Genomic DNA, 25,807 nt, shown 5'->3' with positions numbered 1-25,807 from the left:
TCAGCTGAACTCAAAAGCAACTTCTAAGTTCTACTGAAGAAGTAGAATTCATTTCAGCACATGTAACTGTTGGAGGCACAACTGGTCCTTGCAGACAGCCCTCTAGTAAAAAATATTCCAGGAAGGAATCAGATGTTGTACTAAGAACTGGTTCAAATGTTTTGGTGCTACACTGATTCTGCCCCCAAACTTTGCCTGTAATACTGCTAGCCCAGACTGTTCCAGGGCTATGGATGGGTTTATTCTGGATAACTGAGTGTTCAGTACATTTCAAGAACACATGCTTTTAAAACTAGAGATGCAAATACAATAGTTAGATTTTTTTTAACAACACCCAACATTAAAAACATTGCTCAACTATGAGTTGTATCTTAAGTTTCCCAAACATGATCCTACTCACCAGAAAGGAATACGTGTTTAACAGGTCATACCTAAAAATCCTGTAAAAATCTAATGACTAGCATAAGCAACTTCCATGTTAAGCAGCTTCCACCTTTACTGCCTCCCAAGCATATAATAAACTGTTCTGCATTAGAAGAATCATTAAACAGTAAACTGACAAATTAGAACATAATCTCACTGAATCACCTTCATAAAACCCAGAATTCCAAATTTAGTGCAAAAATTAAAAGGTCACATTTTATGTAAGTTCTGTCACAGTTGGTGCCTTAAGTGTTAAAGAATATTGTGTAAATTTTATACTTGTAGGTAAAAGGAATTCCCAACATGCAACCAACGCACTTATAATTATCTTGCATAATATTAAGGGCAATCCAACATCCACAGCTGAAGATGTGAACTACAGCTCTGGAACCCTCATGAGAGCTGCAGCCAGGGAAGTGACAGCCCAGCTGAGAGCTGAGCACAGGCAGCAGCGGCAGCATCTGCCCTCCCTGTTTCTGCTGTGCCCAGACTAATTCATACACACCCCAGCAGAGAGGTTCAGCTGCTCACCCACATTCTTTGCTCGGTAACATCCCTCTCATTCTCTGGGAAAGGACTGGCACCACTTTGCTGGATTCTCCTGCATGGAATGTCCCAGTTCCCTGGCTGGGGGCTCCCAGAGCTCTGACCCAACTGAAAAAGCAACTGCTGGGCTGAAGTGACTAATGTGTACTTTAAGAACAATCAGTACATAATAGAGTGTATTTTCTAATCAATCTGGTATACAAACATTTTTTAATACAAATAGTAGAATTTGAATAGACACAAACATTCCAGATGTAGCCTAGTTTTGGTGATATGTTTTATTGACTAGCACCAAGGAGCACACAAAATATCAGCTGTTGTTCAAAAATGGTACACCATTCCTAGAAAATATATGGGACAACACATTCTATGATTTATTTAAATGATTCTCTTTCTTGCAGTCTATTATTGTCTATCAGCACTGTGTTACTGATGAACCATACTTACCAAAAAAACTTTCACACAGTTAAAAATACAAAAAAGAATAATAAATCAAAATCCAACCTGTCCTAGTTTACTGCCTTCACTCACTTAGCTTGTGCTGTTCTCATTGTGCCTTGCCAAAATAATTTTCATTTTTGTATCCACCACCCTGTTTGTTGTCTGAAAAACGTTAAAGGCACAGAGCTTCAAAGACTATCGGACATTTTTAATGAAGTGTCCTTAAAACATGTTCACGGAGAAAAAATGTGAAATAAACATGTCAAAATTATTCCTGGAGGCTGTCCAGCAACCAGCTGTGGCGTGCAGTCTATGCAAACCCTGGGAACATTCTTCTTTCTCTATGGGCCTCCAGCTTTGTCTTCTGTTCCTACGGATATTTGTATTCCAAATGCATTCAGTTAAATCTCAAACTAAGCAAGACCAAAATGAATTAGTACTTCAAGAGGAAAACAATTAAGCATGACCAAGCTTTTAAAGCAGCTACGTTTTTTTGGTTTGACACACAGTACCTTTTCATTAATTTACCATAAAAGCCATGCTGTGGGACACCTACACTGCTTGAGTCATGTCAAGCCTTCAAATTCTAACACTGAAGTTCTGCTCACTTAGGGCAATTAAATAACCAAACATCTATTTTTTTAATAGCAGCACTAATTCCTACTTTATGTCCAAATCCAAACTTTGCTAGTAATGCTCAGTGTCTGCATATTACAGCAGAGTTCTAATTATTTAAGACACTACTCAAGCATGCACATATAGAGTGAAAAAAAGGCAAAGGTCACAAAAGAAAGGCTAAGGAAAAAGTGGGCCTAGTGCTCAGCAGAGAAGGTGAACGAAGCAATGGAACAGGCTGAGGCACTGATATAACGTTACCAAGAGTAGATGAAGGTGCAGTCATACAAATCCACAGGATCAGAAGGATGCATTCAGTAGTGCTGAGAGAGCTGATCAGCGTCACCAGAAGGATGCACTCTATCATCTTTCAAAAGTCATGGCATCAAGGGAGCTTCCCAAAGACTGGAAAAAGGCACATAGCCATCTTCAAGAAAGGCAAGAGAGAGGATCTGGGGAACTACAGGCCAGTCAGTCTAATATCAGTTTACAGAAAAAGTAACCCCACGCAGCAGTACAATGTAGGTCTAACTTGCCCATTCTCATCAGCATTAATTATGCAATTCTCCTTTAAATCTTCACTGACAGCATACTACTATCAGCCTTTTCAAGGTGCACTTATTATACTTTCTAAATTTGGGTACATTAGTTCCCCTTCACCTCCAGCCTTCTAAAATTTCTCCACTGTTCCATGATTTGTTAAAACTCAAAATGAATAATTCATACAGCTTCTAAGCTTTTTTTCTTTTTTAGTATCTGTAGGTGTCAGTGCAGCAGATTTAAAAACATTTAACATTAATAGTTGCTGGTACAGTGATAATACATTCTTCCCATCACCAATGATGGAGGTGGTAAGATGTAAAAGCATCATCCAGCCTCTTTCTGAATACAGAAAAAAATATTTATTGAATATTTATGCCTTTCTCTGCACAGCAGAAATTTATCATCCTTGCCCAGTATTGGACTTCTATCACTACTAAGCTTTTGTACCCTTCAAGTACATCCTCTATATTTAAAGAACTCCATTGTACTCTACTGCCCACAGATTTTTATTAATAACTTTACCTCCTTAATCTCCTGTCTCCAAGCCATACACTGCTTGCCATCATCAGCTCCCCATTCTTTAAAACTGTATTGCTTCACTCCCTTCCTTACCTTGTTTCAACCAAACAAATCATGTTTCCTAAGAGAAGAATTGTTCCGGGAGTAACTAAATGAACAAGTAGGTGTCAAGCAAGTCACATTTTTATGCCCAAATGCTCCTTGTTTTTTAAGTGTGCTCTTCTTTTAAAGATTAAAGCCGGAGGTGTGTGCATGCAGAACTTGTTCTTGGCTCCCAACCTGCAAAATTAGATCACAGCTCCTAACACACCTGCTCTATTTATTCTACGTGCCTCAGAAAGAAAAACCTGTACAGAAGACAACAGAGTGGCTTTTATTTGTTTGAAGACTGTCAGATAGATATGAAGAATTATTTTTGAAGCTTCAAAAATTGATTAGTGGCCAAGTGATTTATCAGCATAAACTCTCAATACCTGTAACAGGCTGAATTCTCAGAATTTTTCTTTACTGAATACAGAATAACTTTTAAGAAACTGCTCATCTTTCTAGGATCTGAATTACATTGATAAAAAGTCTCCAATATATTTTTTTCAGATAAAAAACACTGGCACAGTACTACTTTACTTGTCTTTTGAATGGTGAGAACTGTTCAAGCAGGCAACAAAACATTTAATATGCAAGACCACAGAAAAGTCGGTAAGGTTTTGCTGTGACATTTCATTTTTAGAGGTTCTCTAGTGAACACTCATTAAACATGTTTTAAAATACAAATTATTTCAGTCAGCTATGGTTTTCTTTACACAGCTGTAAATTGTTTTTTAATCTATTGTTTTGCTTTATCTCAAAAACTTGCACTAGATAAAAAAATATACAAGCCTGGACACAGAACACAGTATTGTTTAAGATTTAGATAAGGGTTTTTATATGGAAAGAACATTACCAAACGTATTTCTGTAAAAACAAAAATCAATGCTTCCCTTGAAGCAAAGCAGAAAACCCTGCCTATTACTTCTACCACACTCCCTTCTGTTCTTCAAAGTCATTCACCTTTCACTAGTAGTGAAATAATGTAAGATCTGTGCTGTAAACTTTGTAGTTTTGAGATGTGCACTGGGTGAATGCCAACAATCTGCATCGTCCTCTGTATCAAACATTGATTCATCCAGCTCAACTACTTCTTTTTAGGGCACTGGAAGGCAGGAAGGGAGATTAAAAATAATGGTGATAAGTGCCAAAGACATCTTGCACTTTTCTTCTAAGCTATTTCTGATCTGTGTGAATTCACTTGCTGCATGCGGACCTCATGGTCCATACCATGTAAATGTCAATGATCATGCCACAGGTCAGAACTGAATTAACCTTAAAAATGAAACACAAAACTGCAGTGACAAAGAGTTCCCTTCAAACCCACAGTCCTGTGATGAATCTAAAAAAGTAAGTATTTCCATTGATGACAGTTACCTTCAAAGACAAATAAGTACGTATGTTTTTCACTATTTCTGGCTGTATACATATTTAATTTGCAAGTATTTTAAAACTGTTGACTGCAATAGCTGTAGCACCTACAGTATTCAAGTATCATGAAAATTCACAGACTGGAAGCCAAATTAATTTTATACAGGTGTAAGAATTGAGCTTTAGTTTCTGAAATGTGAAGTTTTGGATGGGAATTTTAGAAGAAGCCTCCAATAAGTAAAAAAATTTAGACAATATATATATATATATTTACCAGATGACAAAACATAAAATTACTTTGAGCATGAGAGCAGATGACAAGAACAGAACTCTTCCTCCACAGGAGAAACACATGTATAATAAGGATAAAGTGTATTCTGTCTCCTAACATCTTTTAAATTGCTAAATACCTTGTAAAGTTCTCTGTTTTCATGACTGTTAATCTAAAACCATAAAATTAAAAATACTTAAAAATACAGAATCACAGAATAAGTCCCTGAGTTGGAAGGGACCCACAAGGATCACAGAGTCCGACTCCTGGCCCTGCACAGCACCACCCCCAAGAGTCACTCCATGTGCCTGAGAGCGCTGTCCAAACACTTGAATTCCATTGGGCTTGGAATTGTGACCACTGCCCTGGAGAGCCTGTCCCGGTGACCAACCACCCTCTGGGTGAAGAACTCTTTCCAGATATCCAACCTAAACCTCCCCTGATACAACTTCAGGCCATTCCCTCATGTCCTGTCACTGGTCAGCAGAGAAGAGATCAGTGCCTGTCCCTCTCTTCCCCTCACAAGACTGCACTGGGGGCTCCCCTCAGTCTCCTCTCCCCCAGGCTGAACAGACCAAGTGATCTCAGCTCTCCTCACACAGCTTCCCCCCAAGGCCCTGCACCATCTTTGTGGCTCTCCTTTTTATGCTTTCTAACAGTTTTGTATCTTTCTTACACTGTGGCACCCAGAACTTCCCCCAGCACTCGAGGTGAAGCCGCCCCAGTGCAGAGCAGAGCAGGACAATGCCCTCTCTTGCCCTGCTGGCCATGCTGTGCCTGATGCCCCCCAGGGCAGGGTTGGCCCTCCTGGTGCCAGGGCACTGCTGGCTCAGGTTCAACTGGCCATGGACCAGGAGCCCCAGGTGCCCTTCTGTGGCACAGCTCTCCAGCCTCTCCTTGCCCAGTCTCTACATCCAGGGTTGCTCCATCCCAGGAACAGAATCCAGCACTTTGCCTGTTGAACTTCATGTGGCTGGTGGTTACCCGGTCCTCTAATCTGTCGAGATCTCTCTACAGGGCCTCCCTGGGATACACCAGGCACAGCATGGCCAGCCAGGCAAGGGAGGGGATTGTCCCACTCTGCTCTGCATAGGCACAGCCTGCTCTTGAGGTTTCTGTGCAGTTTTGGGCACCACAACATAAGAAAGACATAAAGCTGTTAGAAAGTGTAAAAAGGAGAGCCACCAAAATGGTGAAGGGCCTTGAGGGGAAGCCATGTGAAGAGTGGCTGAGGTCACTTCATCTGGTGAAGACTGAAGGGAGACCTCACTGCAGTCTACAGTTTCCTCATGAAGATAAGAGGAGGGACAGGCACTGATCTCCTCTCTCTGGTGACCAGCGACAGGACCTTAGGGAATGGCCTGAAGCTGTGTCATGGAAGGTTTAGGCTGAATATTAGTTAAGGTTCTTCACCCAGAGGGTGGTTGGGAACTGAGACAGGCTCCCCAGGAAAATGTTCACAGCACTGAGCCTGACAGAGGTCAAGAAGTGTTTGGACAATGCTCTCAGGCACAGGGCATGACTCTTGGAGCTGCCCTGTGAAGGCTCAGGAGCTGAACTTTGATGATCCTTGTGTCACCCTTCCAACTCAGGATATTCTGTGATTCTTTCTATGCACCAATGGCAAACAGCATAATTCATCAACATTTTAGCAGTATTTAAGACTCTATCATATAGAGTTCAAGTCAAGAAAGCCACGGAGATAAATGTGCCCTTAAAAATCCAGTCAAGAGGCGCTCTGTGACTGAACAGCTTGGGAACACTGAAAGTGAGAAACCACTGCATTTGAAAACAAAGTGCCTTCAGTTCTACCAAATGTGCTGTTACACCGGATGTGTGTTAAATTTGTTTACGTGTTACTTTTTATAGCCAGTTCCAAACTGAGGCACTTAATCTATCCTTAGATAAGTAAAATGAATTAATTACTATCAAATCCTAGACACATTTATGCATTTTGTCACAACAGTAATTTACATGTCCTCCCTAAGAGAGAACAACTCTGAATATAAAAATACATTTGACTACATTGTCTGAAAGCTTAAAAGCTCCCCTAATTCAAATCATTCCTCATTTCTATAGCAGCTTGTTAAAACCAGAGTTTCCTTCTCTGCACTGAATACATTAGGGTTAGGTCCAATTCTTCCCTGCATCACAGCTATATGCATTGCCTTGCCTCTAGTACATTACAGACATCGAACTCCACAAGAGTTTCATGTTAAATCACTAGATCAACATGGACACACACACAGAGGATAAACAGAACAAGTTTACATCCTGTAACATGACTTCTATACAAAAAGCAAGAGGCAATTCACATAGACTCTAAAACCACAAGTCTTTCATGGAAGAAAATTCATTACCACTAAGGGTACTTTCCACCAGGATCGTGAAATTCATAATAGAGAGTCTTGATGGTTACATTCTAAGTATTTTACAAAATAAATTAAAACCAGGTTACCTTTAATTACAAAATAGCGAGTAATTCTTCTCTGCCTTCTTCTGAGCAGAAGCAAAATTAAACAGGTAAACTAAATGGCAAGATGAACTATACATCCTGTTAGATGGGAAACAGGCCTCAGGAGGGTTTGTCTCTCAACTAACTCTAAATTCATCAGTGTTTTCATAATTTATAGTCACAAGTGAGCTGTTTTGGGAAAAAAAGCTTTAAACAAAGTATTACCCTGCTGCACAGAAGCCTACCATGCTTGCAATATGTTGAACACATACCCAAGTGGATATGCAAAGGTAAACCCACTTCATACAAAGTGTCCTAACAAATCTCAAGTATCTGAAGATGACAAGTAGGCTACAATAAAATGACTATGTAACTGGAAATTACAAGCAGCATCCTTTTCTGACCAGTTATACTCACCATACTCACCTAGTGCTTTATGGCTTTTTTCACATAACTACTGTACAAATACTTTATGCTAGGACTGGATTTCTCTGTGTTGAATAATACCCCATAAGAACATCAGGTTCAACAACAAAAATAGACAGATCTGACAGCCATGCTCCCAGTTAATTGCATAGTCCATCTCCCATGATGGACTATGCAATTAAGAACTGGGCAGCATACTGACTGCATTCCAATTGTAACTAAGGCGTCAAATTTAAGACTTCCTGAAAAGATTAAAGACATTTTCATTAAAATATATTCTTCCTATCGTTCACTAGCATAGCAGCACAGTCAACAACACACATGCCAACTGTTTTAATTTCTATTTATAGAGTAAAGCACAGGCACTGGAGTGCATAAGAATTAAATTAAGAAAAGGGCTCAAACTGATACAATTTATTATCTACAAACCATTTTCTTCCAGGTATAATAATACAATTCCATTGAGCTCACAGTTACACATTCACAAGACTTCAGTCAGTCAGTTAGTGGGAAGACTTCGGAGTAGCTGCGCTGCAAGTACAATATTAGAGCTAAACAAAATAGAATTACTTGCAGCCTGAGAATTTCACAAAGCAGCCAATTAAATGCATAAATTAGTAAAACTGGGATTATGACAGAAAAGTTACATATAACAGAATAGTAAGATAATGAGATTGCTCTTAACTGAAGTATCAAAATTCAGACTACTTCTTGAACCAAGAGAGCACAGAACCTCCATCTACTTTCTCTGACATTGTTAGTAAAAAAAAAAAACCAAAACACAAACCAACCTAACATTCACCAGTGTCAATGTATCAGCACATTACAACTCCTCACACCCTAAAAAAACCCTGCCATCACAACCTTTCATCTTTCTTGGCACTGTGAGAAAACAGCATAAAGGTCATGAAAAACAAACTTCACTCACATTCTTACAGGTGTCTCCTCCACATTAAAGCTGAAGAGCAGCACAGAAAACCTTTTGGTGCTTTTGCAGAACAGAACACTTCAGTTCCCACACCTCTCAAGTCAACATTTTTCAGTAGTATACAGTCACTTCTATTTAAAAACAAAATAATACCTTGGCTTTACTGTTTATATACTAAAATTGAAAATCAGAAGAAACACAGGATAACTGAACTATGTAAGAAAGACAGAACTGAGTAAGATTCTGGGTTTTTTTTCTTTTTTTCTTTTTTTTAATATGCTGCTGCTGCAAAGAATTCAAAAGAAAAGATTCCTGAAGGCTCAGCTAAGTAGTTATACATTCAAATAAGCTTAAAAAGATTTGCCAATTATATGGTCAAAAGTAAGAAGCCACAGTCAAAATCTGTCTTTTTTATATCATAACCTATTTTCCAAATGTATTACGAAAAAATAATCTTCAATGTGAACTCGCAGTCATTCAACCAAGATTCAGCAAACTCTAAACCCACACACTTGATTTGTGATGTATTTTGGCTGCTAAGTCTGACTCTAAAAGAGTGATGTGCTACCTTATTATTTTTTAAAAGATTTCTCTTGGGATTGCACAGCAAAGCAATGAGTATGTAGCCTATCTTACACAGGAAGGAGAGATTTTTATCCTCAAAAACAGGAGGTTCGCCCACATGATCACCTGGGACAAACTTGGCCAGTGCAAGCAGGCTAGAAGGTTATAGGAGCCTGGGAATGTTTAACATCAAGAAAGTAATTACAGCCCAGCAAGATCAGAAGGAATTACACAGGAAATGTGAACAGTAACCCTTTCCTGCCAAAAAAAAAATCATGAAAAAGTGAGCTCTCAGCTGCCAGACTATCAGGCTGCACAAACCAATTGCAAAATGCAAGAATGGAAAAAACACTATATACTACTAGGCTATAAATTCCCAACGATGTGATAAAGCTACACCTCCATGAAAAGAACAAAACCCCTGGTCTTTCTTCTTGCCATTTATATGCAGTATAATTAAAGCCCAGAAGAAACACAAAAAAGTTGCAAACATCACACAAGAATGGTCAGTTGTCTCTTTTGGACTTTTCTTTTACATTTATGCTGATGAAAGAGTGTTCCCTCTAGAAGATGGTCAAATATCTTGTTCTTATTTAGTCAAGAAAATCTCTTTCCAAAATATGTAGGGCATTATTCAAGCAAGAATGCTAACTCTCTCAGTTACCTATTCTATAAAAATTAATCTCCCAAATTCTGAAATAAACCCCGTAACTCAGCAGAACGGGCTCAAAGTACTCCATGTATTTGCTGGTGAAACAATTTCTATTCTCTAGGGACATGGGGGAATTTGATCGACCTAAGTGTAGTTCAGTATAGTTAGAAAGCCTTCAAGTGTGATATTGGAAAGTTAACAGTGATCACACGTCTGTCCTTCACACAGAACTGGGATCCATTTTAGTGAGACGAGATTTTTTTCCTAAGCCACTCAATAGGGAAAACAGCATTCCTTCAAATCTACCAAGACCTAATGCTGTACATAACCCCAGGCAGATAAAGAGATGAGCAACAAAGCAACTAAGCACTACTGGTTTTATTAATTTATCGATTAAAATTACCATAAAGATATCCTCATTAAACAAAAATATGCTTTCCTAAAAAGAGTCCTAGTGTGTATCTGCTCTACTGAAAAATGAGATTAAAAGATACTTTCACATTTAAAAAAAGAATCAGTGAATTACCTTATTTAAGCAACATACTTCTTTAGCTGTTCTTAAAATTACAAATCAGAACAGTATCATGACAAACTGCACTGCCAAAACAAGTGTATCACTTTAGCTTTCCTTCCAACCTTGTGACTTTGGTGTTCCCCTCTACCTTCCTTTATTATCAAAGCCTTTCTTTTCTCATCTTTTCTGTTGGATTATGTTTTGTTTCCTTTTCATTGCCTTCACATCTAAGGTGGGTGGGATTTTGCCATCACTAAAGCCAGATGCACAATCAATTCCTGCACAGCTGAAGTCTACTCAGCTACCTGCTCAGTGGAATCCCTAAATAAATAAAATCAAGGGGCAAAAAAAGAAGAAAATACAAAAGCAACACATGAGAATTTCAACTAGGTCATGCAAATTTGGCAGAGACAGTTCAGTAAAGAAGCAACAAGGACAATAAGTAATTGCTGACATTACGGCCTGCACAAGTAACCAAAACTCCCATTCTTCAGGAGATAAAACAGAAACATGAAACAATTATATTTTCTATTATTTTACTGAGATGGAAGCTGAAAAGAGACAAGCACTGTGACCTCACTCTGGAGACAAAGGGAAAGTTCCATCTTCTCCTGCACTAAACCTAATCCCACTTCTAAGGGTTGGTGATTTGCAAAAATAAACTGAACTAGCTTTCCCAGTCAATATACATTCTTCAAAGATTAAAGTCACTTCTCCTAAATTTGTCTGTCTCCACAGCAGATTAAAGATTTAGCAGTACAATATTCATACAAGATGTTAGCCAAAATAACTGCAGTAGTGGATGAGCCACTAGTTTTTCAACAGCTATAAATGCAACGTGAATCTATCCACAGCAGATAACACTGTGTTCTGTTTGTTCATCAGTCAGAAAAAAATATTTCAATATTGTTGCAAGATATTATGTTTTCAAAGGACTTGTACATGAAGCAAAAATACTCCCAGTGATACTGTGTGGTTTTTTTCAGTTCAATGTGTTTAAAACCACAGCCTATTTTCAGCCAGGTGAGCTGACTGCAGTCTGTCAGAAGCCAGGAGCTGCCTACAAGGGCTATTACTGTGCGAATGCGTTGGTGGCAACAGCCATGGGAAGGGTTCCCTGCACCTCCCAAGTGTAGGCAGCACATCAGAAACTGAGCATTCCTCTCAACACATGAATTTGTAACTGACTCATCGGCTGCACCCTGAAGCAGCACTGTGGCTCACAACACAGGGCACTGCACAGTATTCCTTTGCAAATCAACATTTTCCACCTGGCCACATCTGCTCTTTGTGAAACCTCGGTAGAATCTGTATCTGAAAACTTGCAGGAGTTGAACCCAGCGATCCTTGTAAACCCTTCCAACTCAGGATATTCCATGATTCTAGTGTACCACTACAAGTAATGCTCTTTAATTGGGAGGTTACTGGCATTCAACTTATTTCTAGAAAGAAATGTAATCAACTTTAACGATTTTAAAGTAAAAAATGTCAGATTTTGGGCCTGTGAAACCACTTTGTAATGAAAAAGTGAATTCCAAATATACTAGTTTTGAAAATTACTTCAAATTACTTAAAATTATTCTTTTAAACACACTTATTTGTAATATGACTAGAAACAGAAATAGAATAGAAATGTAAAACTTCCTCTTTTGGGGACATCTACAATCAGCCAACCTAACATGAATTAATATTCTCACCCCGTACCTTCCTCACTGCAAGTATACACATTAAACATTTTATCCTTCCCAATCCAGAGCGGCTTTCTAAAGATAATTACCAAAAACTGAATTATCAGGTAACTACACCAGTGACACACAAGTCTTGGAGAGAGAGAGGCCAGTAAAAAAAACTTGAAACCATTCTCTGTAGATATCCTCCATCAGGCAAGCATGGCTATTCTCTCTCAAATATTACTAATATCTATGAATTCTTTAGGTTTATCTATTAATTTTGCAAGTATTAATAATTTTTTGTTATGGTATTTCTAGTGTTTCATGTTTGAAATAATACGAAGAGAATTCAAACAAATCATTTTCATTATTGAACACTTTAAAACATAATTCCACTTAGAGAAAAAAAGACTGACATGCCCAAGTTAATTACATCTCTCATCACTGAACTCCCTCAGGTTAAATAAGGCTCAGGATATTTAGCCTGTCCTATTCCCCTGATAGGATACATGCAATAGTCTACAGGTACAGTCCACTTTACAAATTATTTTTTTTACGTTTTGTTTTCTAGGAGAAAGATGCTTTACAAATTCTTAGATATTACCATCAATACATTATTCTTTTTCCTTGACTTGCATTTTTGATGATGGTCAAATCAAAACCCATTACTCCCCAGCTATGGGAATAACAGTTGTGGAATAATGGGTTTTAACTAACTGTATAACTAAGATCTTGTATTTTTGACTTTTTTGCTTTTCCAAAATGAACAGCTTCCTGGAACAGGAAGAGACTTACCCAGAACATACCAGTTGTATATCCAGAGCTTCCAACAATTTTATTAGCGTTACTATTAATCTGAGGAATTTTTATGCTTCTCAAAAGGTGATCGGCTAAATCTTTCAAAGGTATCTACATTTCTGTAAGTGTAGAATATTTTAAAATTGAAAAAGAAAAGCAAGTTTGGTTCACTTTAATCTTGAACATGAACAAAGCTTTCTTTCAAAATTGAACAGAAATTTCCCTTTCCAATAAACAGCAATATTTTATACCAAATATTTGAAGATTTTTAGATGCAAAAAACACCTTCAAAAAGGTTTCAAAACTTTTGCAGTCAATTAGATCAATTATACCTTAATAACACCCTAGACCAGCTCTCCTCAGAGAGCTACCCAGCTATACTCAACTATCTTCAAACCATGCTAGTACATTAATGTAGTCTTGACTCCGCATGAAATCATTAAAAGAGAAATAAAACAGGTAAAACTTTGATCTAGCCTAAACACTCTACAGTTTCATGCTTCTTTTGAAGCAAAATCTTATCGTGTAAAAGAAACCTTACAAATACCTAATTACTTAAATCCTCTAGAACACAGTCTCTAAATACAGAATCCACAACATAACCATTTTCCTAATTTTTTTTTTATGTGGCCACAAAGTCTTTCCCACACAAAGAAATTTGACAGCCAGGTGAAAACTAGCTGTAAGAAATTAACTTCAGGGCAAACATAAATGATGCTAATCAAACACACCACAACTGTTAGTTTCACCAGCTCACCTTAGGCAGTACATGCTCTAAACTGGTCAGAGGTGAAAGATCCTGCACTGGACTAGACTAACTCAGTGTCTGAAAAACCCTCCCAGCAGCTGTTGATCAAACCTGGCTTCCTTATCTTTTAGGAAATCCAAAAGGCTTCACTAAATCCTCCTGGAGCAGCTCTGACCACAAGTATCTCCAGGCCTGTCACTTTCAAGTCACTGAAATTAGCTGTCTAACCAAGAAACTCACATATTACAGCCAACAGGCAAGTTATTCCCGTGTTCTTTTAGCAGTGCACTGACAATTTTCTTCAGCAAAACACATGGGAAGGCTTGTTCTCAAACCTGAACAGCAGCACACTCTGCTCAGCACTTTGTAGAGAAGAACAGAGCACGTACATTATAAACCTTACACATATGATGCTTCTGTCAAGTGACCCCACTATACTAACTGCTTTGTAAAATAAAGTCAGACTTCATATCCCTACTAAATGCACAATAACATACATTCCTTTTATTTCAAATCCCATCTCCCCAGCAAATTTCAAGAGCTAAACAAGGGTTCAGCTTCAGCACCAGAAGAGAAGGCTCAAAGCAGGAGTCAACGGGGTTTACTAAAACACTAATACAAGATCACTGAGTACCACCTCAAGGAAAAGTAGATTTATTATTGTCCTCCCTTCCAGATCACTGTATAAATGTAACTTTTTCCTCACAGAAAAAAAAAATTCCTCCATAAATTATCAAGTACATCATTCTATACATACAACAGAGAACTGGCACAATTTTCAAATACAGCAACATGCAATCAAAATTATGTAAATATGATGTAAATTACATCATATTTATGTTTCTATAAACTATACTGTGGCAATATATACTCTTGCAGTGACAGTAGATGATGAATGAAAAACAAAGATGTGAGAAAAAAAGACAAACAAACAAGCAATCAGGCTGCTAACTAACAAACTACACCAGGTATTTTCAGAAATGGCCCTTAATAAGGTAAAATTTAAAGAAAGAAGAAGCCACCACTGACTTTCAGAGCATTATGTTAATCTGCAAAAGTGAAAAGAAATAATCCAAAGCAAGACATTTCCCCAGGATCCCACGTACATCTGGGACCCACCTGATAATGTAAAGAATGGCAACATGCAGTGGTGGCTTTTAAACGCATATTTTTCAAGTAGTCACAATCCAGAATAACAAAGTATACTTTTCAGATGTTCTAACCATAAATAATGTTTAAAGTTGACTGTTACTTTAGACTTATCATCCCTGGCAGAGTACCTCTCAGTTACTGAAGTTTTTCTGCCTTGACAGGGGAATTCCACTTCTAGGATTCATGCAGAGAAAATGTTTCAGTATAAATCGTGGCTATTCTAAGCCAGGAAAATGTCCCACGGATTGCTAAGTTACCATCCTTCAGGCAAGTTCCCTGTAATTAAGGTATCAATTATAATTTCACAGGCATGTTTTATTTTATAAATAAACTCTGTTTCCACAATTTGAGCTGTGGGAAAGAATGTCTGCGTCAGTGCATCAACCCTTGCAGCACAGCAAGTTTTGAACTGAATGCCAGCTCCAAATGCTATAATACGGATTCTAGCATGGAAAAAATAGGAGGAAGACTTCCCTCTCACCCCCAAATTCCCACAAGCCTTCTGAATTTTTTTATTCCTGTCATGGCACCTCCGTGACATCTGCTCTTTGCTGCTCTAGAGCCAAATACAACAAATTTAACTCAATCTGCTGCTAAACACACCAAAAGTAAAAACTGCAGCCTGCGCTAAACAGAGAGAAAAGGGCATTTAAGTGGGAATGAAAAAAAGCCGATTCTGCAGTCTTTTCCTGTTGAACACTGCTCCTGATGCTTTTATCACAGAGTTTTATGTTTGAGTTTGATAGAGACTGAAAGAAAACAGTTTCTAGGACTTGAACCATGCCAAAAGAAAAGACTGGCAAAGCGACAAGCATGCTCATTTAATTAAGATACCCCCACTGCTATTTTTATGACTTTTTACATACTTGCTGGGAGTTGGCAGGCTGACACAGAAGGCCAGCGTTAGCTCATTTCATCCTCCCAAAATATTCCATCACTCTAGGTACAGAACAAACTTGTGTACTGACTCAAATTAAATTACTGCAGGAACACCAGTTTAATGCACGAGCTCAGGCAATAGAAAAATCAAAGCTGAACAGAGCAGTGTCTCACGAGTAGCAAGTCACAAAATCAACTGGCCTACATAAATTCTTTCCAATTTCATGAGGAGCCTGATGTTAATCCCCAAAACCTCTTTTCCTATATCCATATCTATAAGAGAAACAAAGTAAATCAGTGCACCCTACCAAGAGAACTAGATTTACATAGTGGGTATCTTCCCTAGATGTAACCCAATACAGGGAGAGAGAGCAAACAAATTACAGATGCTGTAATTCTTTCTCCCATAAACAAACAAGGGATAGACTTAATTCCTTCACTCACACCATCAACACACGGTTTTTAGATGAGCTTTATTAAAACTCATGATGGAAAAAATAATTTTGCAAGTTACAAAAAGATGAGGGGTTATATTATTTTAGGAGAAAAGGTAACCTGAGCCTGTGTAAATATTCTTGAACTCTAACTTATCAAATTTCTATTCGAATTTTTTTAAATTAAAATCATCTCTAAACTGCAGAGCTCAGTCTCACCAGTTTATTAAGAAATAGAATCTTTCTCAAGTTTCCTTTCTCACTTTGTCACCCTAATTTCACAGACTGTCTCCTTACTCTTACAACATGAACCAAAAAAAACAAAAGCTTTTGAGTTACTTCTCAAACAATTAATCTGTGTACTTCTGTTATACTTCTTCATATCTACTGCCTTTCAAAGGCTATACAATCTCTTTTCTTTTTCTCCAATTTATCTTTATAAAAGCAAACTTCCACCCCCACAGATTCCTTTTTTAGACTCTTCCCTGATTCGTTCTTCTCTACATCCTTTTTAGAGGCATCCAGCCCCACATCCACTGTGATGACATGCTGTAAGATAGTGATTTTTACCATAGCATTTACTCCATCACACTTTGTTTAGATTGATTGCAAGTATGAACACAGGTATCAGAAGTAAAGAGAAGAAAAAAGATTTTCAATCCACAGTCCTCTACTTTGAGTATGTGGCATTACTAACATGCCAAGACATCATTTGGGGCCAGGTAGTCTTTGCTTTTTTGTCTTTCAGCATAATTTATTTTTTGTAACTCACCCATTACAGACTGCAAATCTTTGCCATTTGCCAATCAGAGTTCCCTCCCAGAAAGAAAATCACTGGTTTACAGGAGAACACAAACACACACTAAGCAAAGGTAACTGCCCAGGACTGTTTGCTTTTAGGTCTTCAATGAGGAACCAAGCGTGCTTTGGCACAAAAACAAGTCAATTTTTCAAAGGGTAGGTCTGCTGTATTTTTTACTAAGACTGTAGTAAAAAAGATAACTCATACTATGGAGAACAAGAATATTCTGCATTCTACTTATTCTACCAGAACTATGGAAAATATATAACATCTCTGAATTAACTTGCTAAATACCATAAAATATAATAGATATTATAATGGCCCTTACAAGGTACAATCCAGCCAAAACTACAAAAATTTTCCAAAACCACAGTGCATTACATTTATAAATTGAAGATTTGAAATCATAACGGCCTATCACTATTTTTCTCTGGAAGCTAAGAAAAACAAGAGAATCTGTAAGACTTTTTTTTCCTCAATGATGAACAATATTGTAAAGTTTCCTTAATATTGCTGTTTAGGGGAAAACATAATAGAGTGATTGACCTGACTCTCTGTTCTTAAACACTCTGCTAAAAGAACAAACTATTTGTGAAAATAACAAAAACCAGCTGAAGGCATTTGGGTGGTCTCCATTTGAGTCCTGTAATATAGAACAGTTCCTTTTTTCTAAATCCAATACTGATTTGTTTTCCTGCTTCAGTAAAGCCTCAAAATCTGTTGATGACAAAAGCAACACAACCCACTGAACATCCAAATTAATTTACTGGCAGGCTGCTAACTTCAAAGTTCCATGAACTTGATTCATCACACACAGAGTACTACACTTACATACTCAACAGGACTATGCAGGTTTCTACAGACTGATCCTTTTTAATTCCCTGACAAAATTTTGAGGGGTCGTATAGTCTTATCTTTAGGACACTGCATCTAATTAGCAGAGACCAATATTGGGTAGTTCAGCTTTACTGCCCTGCTTCCTAAAATCATGGATCTACCTTATTTCTTCAGCAGTTCTGTTTTGATTGAGCCAAAGAAGAGCAAAAACTGCCAGAACTTCATGTCTTGGTGTATGTAGCACTCTTTGACAGGACAGCCTGATATAAATCTGAGATCACACACCCTCACAATCAGCAGACTACAGTATCCCTTAGGAGGCCAACCAGTCATGGCCAAAAAAATCCACCAGAATTAAGTTCTATGACATTCAGCAGAAGACTGAAGTGTGCTCAAAGCTATAAAAATCAGTAACATTTTTGTAAAATCCCTATTTTCTACAGTTCATCTCAAATGACCACAAACATACATATAAGAGAAGTGAAGTGGCAAAGAAGCACAGGTATAACAACAATGACATTGGTCTAAGCTGTACTTTGTCACTATACACCATTTTGACAGTGTTGGCCCAAGAGAAAGATCCTTTGAAGAAGAGACAGTCCCTTGCAATTCTCCTTAATAGCTGAATAATGCACCAAAAATTAAAACAATGCACCTTTGAGGGGTTTTTTGATTTGGTTTCTGCTTTGGGGTCACGGAAAAAAATTAAATAATTCCTACAGACATTTCAGCATTCAGCTACCGGTAGCAAAAGGCTTCATGAAAAAGACTGAGTGTGGGAACACACCTCTGACTGCTCTGCCACTCACACCTGAACAGCAAAAATATTCCCTGGAACTGTAACTTACAACCAAGCTAATATCCCAAACCAACTTCAGTGACAGATCCTAGTAAGTCTCCCAGAAGTTATTCCTTTCCCCACAATTCCTTTACCCATCCAACAAATTTCCAAGCTGCTTATCCATCTCTTTAGCACCTGCAAATACCCAAGTGAGCCACAAGAATAGTCCTGTCTCCCCAGTGACATGCAGTGACTGGGGCTCTTCAGCAGAGCTGAGATAGTCCAGCTCTGAAGCTCACCACATGATCTCTTCTTGGCATTAACCATGACACTTTTACTAAACCCACAATCCTGGGTTTAGACTTTCTGAAAAACAATAAACTGCTAAGCCATCAAATGAAACATGATGCATACACAGAAATTAACATTCTATAGCAGCCTCTAAAAGTCACACTTCAAATAAAAAAAAGCATGTTTATGATTCAATACTCTGTAATTTTACTCTTTATATGATTCCATGAAAAAAAAAATCTCATTATTCTGCAAAAGTAAAAGTTTAACCCCAAATTAAGTGACCACAATGTATTACAATTCTGAATGGTGGACTGAGCTATTGATTACATTCTTTCCTTTTCATCTGTGAGACAATTCAAGGTGAACTAACAGCAAAGTAATAAATGTCTTCTGGTATGAGGACATCAGCCAGCCTCCTTTCAAGCAAAGCTTTCAGTACTGCAAAGCCTTCAAAAAGATGCAAGAAAAGAACCAAAGAGAAAAAGAAAAGTTCACAGTTTAGATGAGGAAAACATTCTTTCCTAAAATGGTAAAAGACTGAAGTGTCAAAGCAAAGATAGTCTTTCCTTAACTGATACCCTTTCACATCCTTGTTCAATACACAGTACAGTTCTACCACAGTGAGGTTTATGGTGTTTTGATTATGTTCTTGATACTAAGTGGAAGAGTTATCAGATTACAATGTATTGCTACACAAACCAGGCTAACTTTCCTACAACATTCAATTACACTATAAATACCAATGAAATCAGGCCTTTAAAAAAGTAATGCTTGAATACTACTGACACTAGGCTTAATCAGCCAATTAAGGACAAACCAATACCAGCAAATACGGTACTATAATACAATAAGTCAAAGACACAATTAGCAAATATCACACTTCATGATATTGAATAGAATGGTTTTGACCCAGTTGTTCTGTGGTTTCATGAGGTGACGAGACCAACAGTCATAGAGCAAATACAATACAAAGAACAACAGCATTCTCAAAATGCCATTTTAAGCTGGCAGTAAGAATCTTTTTTATTACATCAGCACAAGAAAGAATGAAATTTAAATAAAAACCCACAACTTTTTATTTCTGAAATTCAAAAAATAATAAAAAAATAAAGACCTCTGTCATATAATTTAATGGTGGTTACATTGTGAAGAAGTCTGTAATTCATTTAACTTTGACAAAAAACATGCAAATATACTAAATGAGAAAGGCTCAATTATTACTCAAGGAGCACTGTTTCTCTTATTTGCCAGTGTTAGTCTTGTAAAAATATATGGTTATGTTTTAAATTTGTTTTTAAAAAATCTTTTTAAGTAAAACATATTCTGGATCTCTGTAAGTGAATTAAAACACCAACATGAAGTATTAAGTCTTAGCAAATAAGGCCCATGTCTTGTCTTGACTGCAAATAAGGATGAGCATCAAAACATACTCTCCTGATGCTGAATCACTAATATCTTTTATGGAAACGATAAAAACAATTAGTTTCACTGGAGTACAAACCCAATGGAGTACACCCCTAATGACCTTAAAGAATTTTAAATGGGCAAATAAACAGCAACTCAAACACAGAGACAAAAACTGTCTTTATGTTCAGATGGATACAGAATCAAAATCTAGAAGACTCCATAAAGATTTTACTGTAATCTTTCAACATACCCACCTTATTCGTCCTGCTGCTGCTATAACCAATGAAACATTTCATCCATCTTAATTCCTATTTCAAGGAAACAAAAAACAAACAAAAACAGAAAGTTCCAATATCTCAGGAAATACATTTAGCAAAGGACAGAAAATCGTATTTAATAGAAGAGCTAAACATTTTAGGAAGCAGTGAATAAACAAGAATTCTAATAAAACATATTTACCCACAATACAACAGCATCTCCTCTGAGGTATAACATACATTAACAGGACTTTAGACTAGGGATTACAATAATAAATATCTGAATAAATATTGCTAAAATAACTGATGAAAGTTCATACATTTCTGATTTTTCCATGCACTTTTAAAACTCTGAAGTTTCTTTAATTGCAACTACAGCAATATTTCCAGTCAGCTTCCAATCCAAGTTCTACATTCAACACTTGGCTATTTCACTTTGACCTGACACTGTCTACCTCCTTAGGTGCAAATAAATACATAAAACCATCACCAGTTTCATACAGACATTTAAAACTTTAAACCACTTCTATAAATGTTTTACCTGTGCACATAAAAATGCTTGAAACAGTCCAAGTCACTGATGAAGAACACTCCTCCCACCTAGCACAACATAATCCTTGAACCTGTACATCAAAAACATATGTGTGACAATCACTACACATTTCTAAGGCTTCAGCGAGAAAGTCAGAAATATCTCATATATGCTCTCCCCGTCATTGCTAGTTCTGATATTCTCAGTCACAAATAAGATGCAGGAAACATAAGAAACCAGTATTTTCTTCATTAAATGCTCTGAAAAACACTTCAATTACAACTTCAGCTACCCCAATCTATTTCTTTAACAGCCTGCTCAAAAGCTAAATGCATTTGCATAGTGCTGGTTTTCCTCTGATCCTCCAGTTATCATTACCCAAGAATATCTTTAGAATTGAATACTAAGAACATTAAATCATTACAAAAAATATTTTAAATATATGACTTGTCATACACTTTATTTCTCCCTTTTCTTTTCTGTCTTTTGACAAACTCTAAGATGGAAAAAACGCAATTCTTCTAGCTACTGAAGCAGAAAAAAAATGCACTCATCCCTGATGTATTTTGCTTTACATAAAAGTAACTTTGAAAAAGATTAACTTAAACTATTACTAAAAATAACTAGCTACAATCAAGTTATTGAAAAAACAAACAAAAGAACAACAGCTCAGTATTTTGATTGCTGAATAGTTCTGCGGGGGAAAAAAAAACTGCAATAAACTACTGTGATCCAACGGAGCTGTGTGTTTACCCTATGTTATCCTCCTCTTTCCTTTTTATTAAGGAATAATAACAACACGAAAGACCACTTTTAATGGCATGTTACAGGTTCAAATAAATTAGTAAGAGAAAATGCAAGACTATAATTAGCTTAACTACACAGCATTTAAGGGCTAGGCTGTTGACTGAGACTTCAATACACATTAAAAAGCTTCAACAACAGTTACTTTGGAGAAGAAAGGAAGTGAGCACAAGACAGACCACATCAATTTTAATTTAGGTATAGAACTAGGTAAATCTTTTAACTGACTATGACTTTTGGGCAAAAAAAATTGAAACAAGCCAATCTTCCATCTTATTTTAAATCTGCAATGCTGCAGACATTTGCACAGTCTTTTGAAAACTCTTTTATGTGGCTTTAAAATGCTTCCCTCCTTGTATTATCTATGCCAGACACATATGATCACATGGAACCTGGAAAATGTTCCTGATATCATTATTAAAAGTTCAAATGGATTCATAAGCCGACAGGCCTCAGTAAGTTGCACACAAACAATAAACCCATTTACTGCATCCATTTCTGCTGCCGCAGGACAAAACGCCTTTGGCTCTCAGTTCCTTCCAAACCGTAAGGAGCCCGAGAGGGCTGCGCATCGTATTTGTACTTTTAAGGAAGCAGCAGCAAGGTTATGAAACATCGCTCAGGCCTCGGAGTGAAGAGCTGGGCTCACACTCTGACTCAGGCTGGCAGGGACCGCACAGGAGCCAAATGCTGCCACAGAACCTGGAGGCACTCACTGCTACCCCTCACAGAGGTCACGCTCTATGGCCACCACTGAAAAAAGCGTGCGCTGTACAAGCGACCAGTCACTTGTCGGAGCCGGTCACACGCGGCCTTTCTGCAGGTCTTTATTACAATCTCAGCATCGGCAACGGCAGTCACGCCCTCTCGCAGTTTCCGCACCCGCGGGGCTGATACCCCGGGCCGGGCTGTGACACCCCCGGCCCGGGGCTCGGGTGGCCGCGCTGGCTCGGGGCTCACACGGCGCCCCCGGCCGAGCGCCGCAGGCCCCGCACCGCCGCTCCCGGGCTCCGGCGGCGGGAACCGGGCGGGCCCCACACACACCTCGGCGGCCCGGGGGACGCTGCCGAGCCCTCCGCGCCGCCCGGCTCCTCGGCCGAGCCGCGGGACCAGCTGTGCCGTACCGGGGCGAACCAAGGGCCCCGAAGACGCAGAGCTCCGGCGAGAGACCCCTCGGGCTCACCGAGTGAGGGCCGGAGGAGGCAGCCCCCCCGCCGGGAGCCGCCACCCCTCCGCCTCTTGCTTCCCGGCCCCGCGCCGACAGCCGGCTCCGCAGGCGGGGAGAGAGCGGGACAGCCGCGCCCCGGCGCCGCCCGCCCCCAGCCCGGACCGCGGCCCCACCGCCGCGGGGGGAAGGAACTTACGAACACCCGCTGTGCCCGGGTCCCGCCTCCGCGGCGCGGGGCGGCGGCGTCACCCCCGCGGGAAGGCGCAGGGGCGGGGCCGCCGGCGGGCGGGCGCTGTCGGACGGAATGGGGCGGCGGGGCCGGGGCTTGTTCTGCGCCCGGGTTTCGGCGGCGCTGCTGCGGGGATGCGGGGCTGCGGCCTCGGGCAGCCCTGTGCCGACTGAGGCCTTCCCTCCCCGTCCCAGCCAGCCACTGCCGGGGGGGAAGCTGCGGTCCCAGCAGGTCCCCGAAAGTGGTTGTTGTCAGGCAGTGGGATGGGGGGTGTTGGGGGCCAAGTCAGAAAAAAAGGAATCTCTAAAAAGTACATGAATTGTGCTGGAAAATAAGCATAAGGGACTTGAAAGCACTGTGTCAGAGGGGGCGCAGGTGGCTGAACATGAGCTGACTTGAAGGCCAGTGGCATCCAGGCCTGTATCAGCAGTAGTGTGGCCAGCAAGATGAGGACAGTGATTGTGCTAGCATACTTGGCAGTGGTGAGGTCGTGTCTCAGTACTGGGCTTGGGGCCCTCATTTTAAAGCAAACATTGAGGTGCTGGAGTGTGTCCAGGGAAAGGCAGCGAAGCTGGTGAAGCATCTGAAGGACAAATCTGATGAGGAGCAGCTGAGGGAGCTGAGGGTGTTTCATCTGGAGAAAAGGAGGAACAGGGAGGACCTTATTGCTCTTCAGAGCTATCTTAAAGGAGGTCGGAGTGAGGTGGGGGCCAGTCTCACAAGTAACGTGATGGGATATAAGGAAGTAGCCTCAAAGTTGTCAGGGATGGTTTAGTTTGGATATGAACCAAATTATATTGAGGATCCTCACAGCCTCACACAGCATGTACAGGTAATGTGGCCCAGCTAGCATGGGTTTATTAAAGGCAGGTCCTGTTCCTCTGTGACAGGGTGACCCACTTAGTGGTTGAGGGAAAGGCTGTGGATGTGTCTACCTGGACATCAGTAAAGCCTTTGACATAATTTCTCACAGCATTCTGGAGAAACTACTGCTCATGGCTTGGACAGGTGTGCTCTTCATTGTGTAAAAAAAGCATTGAGATGGCCAAGCCTAGAGAGAGTTGGTGAATGGAGCTCCATCCAGCTGGTCACTGGTTACCAGTGGTGTTCCTCAGGGCTCAGTGTTGGGATCAGGCACATTTAATACTTTTATTCATGGTCTGATTGAGGAGACTAAGAACACCCTCAGTCTACGTACACAATTTGAGCAGAAGTGTTGATTCTACTGGACAGTTGGAAGGCTCTGCAGAGGGATCTGGGCAGGCTGGATCCACGGGGTGGGGCCAGTGGTACAAGTTCAAGAAAGCCAAATGCTGGACCCTCTACTTGGGTCACAATAATCTCTGCAGTCCTGCAAGCTGGGGAACTGGAAAAATGCCTGGTGGAAAAGGACCTGGGGGTATTGGTGGACAGCAGCTGAACCTGAGCCAGTGAGTGCCCAGGTGGGCATCAGTTTCTTCTGCCAAGTAAAAGGAACTAGAATGAGTCCCCAAATTGCACCACGGGAGGGTTAGATTTGATATTGGTAAGAATTTCTTCTGCAGAAGGGTTGTTAAATACCGGAACAGGCTGCCAGGGGCAGTGATGGAGTCACCATCCCTAGAGATATTTAAAAGATGTTTAAAAAGGTGTTTAAAAAATATTGGGCCTAGGGACATGGTATAGTGGTGGACTCCATGATTTTAAAGTCTTTTCCAATCTAAATGGTTCTATAATTCTGTGGTTCTCTGAAAGGAAAAATGAAAATGTGACAGAAATAGGATAATATGGGATTTAAAAGAAAGCTGAAAGGAGAAGTTATTTCGGCAGGAGAGAGGTGGGAAGGCACAGAAGAAAGAAGGGAAGTGTATAATGTGTAGGTGTGAAAAGAAAAGAGAAGCAACATTCAGAATTAAAAAAAAAAAAAAAAAAACCTGTATTCTTGACCTTCTTCTCACCACCTCTTCTGCTATGGAGATGTTACTTGTGGGGAAGAAAAGGACGTCTGTCTGGACCACTACAAAATTTATTGGACATTGAGGCCATGTCCTTTTCCAGTCTCATCCTCTGATGCAGGACTGTCTTCATCTTCACGAACTCCTCTTGCATGTGCCCTGCCAAGACACCCCCATCTCCCTTGAGCCTGCACTCAGCACAGCTTTCTGCCATAGCCCTTTAGTGGAAGAAGGGGTGACAGGGATACTCTAGCCACAGCTGGAACAAAGAATCTGTGGAAAAGCATTGACACAGCTTCTGGGAAGTGGGAGTAAGGGAAAGAAGGAACTGGTGTTAAGCTGAGAATTTAATTCTGGTGGTTTTTCCTATCATGTACTTAGCATCATGATGCTGCTGTGATAGTAAGTCCAAAAGCACCAAAAGTGGAAAAGAAATCGGTGTGGCAGAAGATAGGAGAAATATGGAATGTCTTCCAAATAGTCACATTTCTTTACACGTACCTAAGGCTGCAATTTGAACTGTGTAGCTATAGGCAGTATGCTAACAATTAGAAATAGATTTAAAATGTTTGTGCAGTGTTCTAAAAACCCGTTCCTGCAGCTCGCTGCAAAGTGGCAGCTAAGGAAGCAGATATCCTGAGTACCTGACAATTTTTTCTAGTCTAGCCATGCAATAAAAAGAAGTTAAAAGATTAGGCTCTTTTTGAATTCAAATTTCCTGAAATTAAA

The 25,807-nt window shown here is 39.5% G+C and overlaps 1 protein-coding gene across 7 annotated transcripts in view; it reads right to left on the bottom strand.

The window, feature by feature from the left end:
- The window catches only part of ZNF438 (zinc finger protein 438), a 51,825-nt gene extending 28,642 nt beyond the window's left edge, over positions 1 to 23,183 (bottom strand). For 4 of the 7 annotated variants that reach the window (XM_059840645.1, XM_059840689.1, XM_059840680.1 and 1 more), the window contains exons 1-3: positions 23,112 to 23,183; positions 20,953 to 21,034; positions 20,409 to 20,462 (exon numbers count right to left, since the gene is read on the bottom strand). The gene's annotated coding sequence lies outside the window, so the exon portion shown is untranslated. Of the gene's footprint in view, positions 1 to 8,622; positions 8,754 to 20,408; positions 20,463 to 20,952; positions 21,035 to 22,871; positions 22,891 to 22,930; positions 23,074 to 23,111 lie in introns of those variants that run through there. The other 3 variants (XM_059840663.1, XM_059840655.1, XM_059840673.1) reach the window with 3 other exon arrangements.
- Between the last annotated feature and the right edge of the window lie 2,624 nt (positions 23,184 to 25,807).

The sequence above is a fragment of the Haemorhous mexicanus genome, chromosome 1 (assembly GCF_027477595.1).
Source record: "Haemorhous mexicanus isolate bHaeMex1 chromosome 1, bHaeMex1.pri, whole genome shotgun sequence".
NCBI classification, from domain to species: domain Eukaryota; kingdom Metazoa; phylum Chordata; class Aves; order Passeriformes; family Fringillidae; genus Haemorhous; species Haemorhous mexicanus.
This window is presented reverse-complemented; position numbering and strand designations above follow the sequence as displayed.